This window comes from Gossypium hirsutum, chromosome D12 (assembly GCF_007990345.1).
Source record: "Gossypium hirsutum isolate 1008001.06 chromosome D12, Gossypium_hirsutum_v2.1, whole genome shotgun sequence".
In the NCBI taxonomy this organism is placed as follows: Eukaryota; Viridiplantae; Streptophyta; class Magnoliopsida; order Malvales; family Malvaceae; genus Gossypium; species Gossypium hirsutum.
The window spans coordinates 49883173-49887976 of record NC_053448.1 but is presented as its reverse complement, the minus strand read 5'-3'; the positions used below and the strand labels follow the sequence as shown (position 1 = coordinate 49887976).

The 4804-nt window shown below is 38.9% G+C and overlaps 1 non-coding gene across 1 annotated transcript; it reads right to left on the bottom strand.

Annotated features, from left to right (window-relative positions):
* Window positions 1–211: 211 nt before the first annotated feature.
* Window positions 212–318, bottom strand: LOC121224840 (small nucleolar RNA R71). Its single transcript, XR_005922582.1, has one exon. It is a non-coding gene; the product is annotated as a small nucleolar RNA R71 (small nucleolar RNA).
* Between the last annotated feature and the right edge of the window lie 4486 nt (window positions 319–4804).

Sequence of the window (4804 nt, the reverse complement as noted above, 5' to 3'; positions counted from 1 at the left end):
CAAATACTCATTTAGCTAATTTTCTAGATGTCTGTGATACTTTCAAGATAAATGGCATTTCTAACAATGTCATTCACCTACGGTTATTCTCTTTCTCATTGAGAACAAATCTAAATAGTGGTTGAATTCTTTACCACGGGTTTCTATCACTACATGAGATCAAATGACCGAGAAATTCCTACTGAAGTACTTCCCATCGGCTAAGGCAGTCAAGTTCAGGAATGATATCTCTTCCTTCGTTCAAATCGACTTAGAAACCTTATATGATACATGGGAGAGATACAAGGATTTATTGAGAATGTGCCCTCACCATGGGTTACCTCTATGGCTACAGGTTTAGACATTTTATAACAGTTTAAACCCCTCAACTAGGTAGTTGATCGATGCAGCAGCTGGTGGAATGCTTAACAATAAAACACTCGAAGTGGCTTATGAGTTTATAGAGGAGATGACACTAAATAATTACTAGTGACAAGTCATGAGGACAAAGCCGATGAAAGCAGCCGGTGTTTTTAACTTAGATGCGGTCATCATGTTATCAAATCAGGTAAAACTTTTAAATAAGAAAATGGATGGTTTATATGTTTCTACGCAGGTACATTTGGTGATGCAATGCGATACGAATTGAGGAGGAATGAACAATCCAGAATGTCTACCCTACGGTCCTAGCACAGAGAACGAACAAATAAATTATATGGATAATAATTCTAGGCCTCAAAATAACCCTTATAGTAATAACTATAATGCGGGTTGGAGGAACCATCCCAATTTCTCTTGGGGTGGTCAAGGAAATCAAAGAGTACAACCTTACCAGTAAGAGAAGAAGCCGAACCTTGAGGAGATGTTAACAAAGTTTATCTTGGTGTGAGAAACCCGTTTTCAAAATACTGAAACAGCGCTTAAAAATCAACAAGCATCGATTCAAGGGCTCGAGAACCAAATAGGTCAGCTTGCTAAGCTAATTTTAGAAAGACCACAAAGTAGCTTGCCTAGCAATACTGAAACTAACCCAAGAGAGTAGTTTCATGCAATTACTATTTGAGATGAAGAAGGATTAGTTGAATTTGAATTAGAACCGAGGCAAGAAAGTGTGGTAAGTAACGGTAAGGTTGAGGTAAGCCAGAATGAGCAAAAACTGGTTGGTAAAGAATATAAACCTCGAGTATCATATCCTAACCCGACGAAGAGAGACCACACGAATGAACAATTTGGTAAATTTCTTAAACTTCTGAAAAAATTACATATTAACTTACCGTTTATTAAAGCTCTTTCGCAGATGCCCAATTCCGTTAAATTTTTAAAGGAGCTTTTAGCGAACAAAATGATGTTATATGATTCGTCGACTGTGGAGTTAAATGCAATTTGCTCAGCCATACTACAAAATAAATTACTCAACAAATTGAAAGATCTAGGGAGTTTTACTATTCCTTGTTTAATTGGTAGTTTGAATGTTAGCAATGCTTTGGCTAATTTAGGGGCTAGTATTAATGTCATCCCTTATAAAATGTTTAAGCAATTAGGTCTTGGGAAACCCAAACAAACTAGGATGAGTATTCAATTAGTAGATAGAACCATTAGATTTCGTAGGGGTAGTATTGAAGACGTACTTGTAAAAATTGATAAATTCATATTCCCAGTTGATTTTGTTGTTTTAGACATGGATGAGGATAGTGATGTACCTTTGATTCTAGGTCGGCCCTTTTTAGCAACTACTAGAACTATTGTTGATGTTGGTACAGGTGAATTAATACTTCGTGTAGGTGATGAAACGATTACTCTCTAAGCTCGTGATTCTGTTAAGACATCTAGTGATCAAGATGATTATACAAGTTCTGTTAATATGAGTAACCTTGTGGCTCAACCTTCTTTGCAAGAAATCCCTCAAAAAAATGTAATGGAGCCACGTTTCAGTCCATGTGATAGAAACAAAATGACTCATGAAAAACGAATGTCACAGATTGATGAACTAGATGAATGGAGAACACATGTCAAGGAGAAACCGAGAATACACAATGTAAAGCCAAAGCGACGCCATGATGAGCATGTGGATGGAACAAACCAATTTAAGATTGGGGACAAGGTACTACTAGATAAAATAGATCCATGTATTACCACTTCAGAGCTTGATACAAACAGATCAAATCCCTTTACGGTGCTGAATGTCTTCCTATAGATACAATCGAGGTAGCTCATTCTAAATGTGACACATTTAAGGTAAATAGTACTCAACTTAAACCTTATTTTGATAATAGAATTGATAACGAAGAAGAGGAGTTTCAACTCCGTGAACCACCATGATTGTGGAAATACGAGGTAAGTTGAGCTTAGACTTTAAATAAGCGCTTCTCGGGAGGCAACCCGAGTGTTAACACTGCTAATTTTGTTAATTTTATTTCATGTTGTTTTTAAAATTAATTATTTTTTAAAAAAAAGTGTTTTTGACCCACACGGATAAAGGGTTCGACAGTGAGTTATATGGCCTGACAATATGGTGTGTCTTTGGCCGTGTGAATATTGGGACTTCATTTCTCAAAAATTTGCTAGAGAAATGGCCTAAAATAGTCCACACGGCCTGGACACATGGGCGTGTCCTAGGCCGTGTGAAACTTGAAGCAAATTTTAAAAAAAATTCTAAATCAAGTCAGAGAGTTACACGGGCAAGGCATACGACTGTGTGTAAGACACGGTAGAGCCACATTGGAGTGTGGGCACTTACACGGACATGGGAGAAGCGAAGGAGCTCACACACAATGCCTGGACATACAGGCGTGTCCGAGGTTGTGTGCAAATTGGGTTGGTAATTTTTATCGCACACGAGGGTGTGACAGGACCGTGTGGCCTAACATGGGCCTCACATGACCGTGTCACCCATTTTAAATCCCTAATCCCTTTTTAATGTTTTTACTTCATCTTTTTCAAATTTCACTTTCCAAACCCTAGCCGCCGCTCCCTACAACCACCCTATTTCCAGCCACCACTCACCACCCCCGTATCCCTCTCTTCTTTCTCTTCCCTCGTTGAAACCCTCATCACACAACCTCTCCCATTTCCCCTCTCTTCCTTGCTTCGAGCCGCACACACCCCTTCGTCCTTCCCTTTCCCTTTCTCTTTCTCCCGTCGAACCACCCCCACGACCAACCACCACATCACCCTCCCTCTCCTCTCCCTCGGCTTTCACTCAGCCTCGTCACGCACCAGTCTTACACCCCAACCACCGTGCACACCCTTTACTCCGACTATTGCCCCTACCTCATTCGATCCTCCTTTTTTCCCCTTGTTCTTTTATTATTATTTTTTTCCTTATTTATTTTTATTTTTTTAAGTATTATTTTTACTGATTATTTATTTATTCTTTTTATTTGGTTTCTTTAATTTTGATTTTATGTTAATTCTTAATTGAGTTCTGGACATTTTTACTATTTTATTTTATTTTTCTTGTTTTTCCCTATTGGCTTTAGTGTTATTCAGTTTCTTATTTTTAGTCTTAGGTTTATTACTTTCATTTCACTATCATTTTATTTAGTTTTATATTTTTTAGTCATTATTATTCTGATTATCACTTAATTCTATTTTTGGTTATTATTATACGTCATTTTGTTATTTTTGAAATTACACTAGGATTTGATAATTCATTTTTATTTCTTTATTATTACGTTAGGGTTTTGTTTTCTACTATTATTATTGTATTTTTTAGTATTATTATCTTCTTCTTACTGCTACTTGTCTGTGACTGTTGGAGTCAATTATAGGCTTTTTTGTGCTTAGTGTACGATCTCATGATTTTTTAATTTTAAGTTGAATTTGCGTTTCGTTTTAAGCTTAGTTAAATTAATTATTGTGTTGATTCATACTCTTGCTTTGAATATTGAAATTATTATTTGGTCCTTTATCTTGCAGGGCCACTATGACAAACACATGCAGCAAATCTAAGGTCGTCGTCCCCGCTTCGAAAAAGCGGAAGACCCCGAGCGCGACCTCCTCTTCGGGCATTTCCACCGAGACACGCCATCCATTCCTCCGCTTTTCTCAGGGTTCCCAGGAGGATTTATATTAGCTATTTCGACTACGACCATTTGGCTTAGGCCGATGTATTGACTGGGCCGCTTTGGTGCAAGTCCAATTAGCTGATCATGTGCGCACCTTTATTACCACAACCCCGTGGGATCGATTCTTCTCTATCATCGATGCCACATACATAGAGTTGACTTTAGAGTTCTGTTCTACATTTACTCTCCAACATGTGATGATGATTCATGACGAGCCGGGCACCATCACTTTTCGACTCGATGGCTGGTGCGCCATATGTGTGTCCCTGAGTTTGGCGCTACTTTGGGACTATACACTGAGGAGTTTATGAGTGTCGAGAACTTCCTCCGCCTACATCGGCACATCCACTACTCGTCATCTAGTTGTTGGGTAGATCTTACGGTGAGTATAACATCTTATGACGCGAGTCACTCGAAGGCGACTTCTCTCCCTCCGACTTAACGGTATATTCATGCCCTTTTAACTCATATTTTGACCGGTAGGAGAGAGAGCACCGGAGTCGTCAGTACTACCGATGCATTTTTTTATGGAGTATGGCTATTGGGCATATTTTTTATTTAGCCTGTTTCATCGCCCTTGCCTTCCGCCATCAGACAGACCACAACAGGAAGGGTCTTATTTGTTTAGGCCCTTATGTGACTCAACTAGCTCGACATTTTAGTCTCCTCGACACATCGGAGCAGTCCATTGCGCTTACACTCGCCGACCAGATGTCTCTACAAGGGATATCGAACATGACCCATATAAGGACGATCGA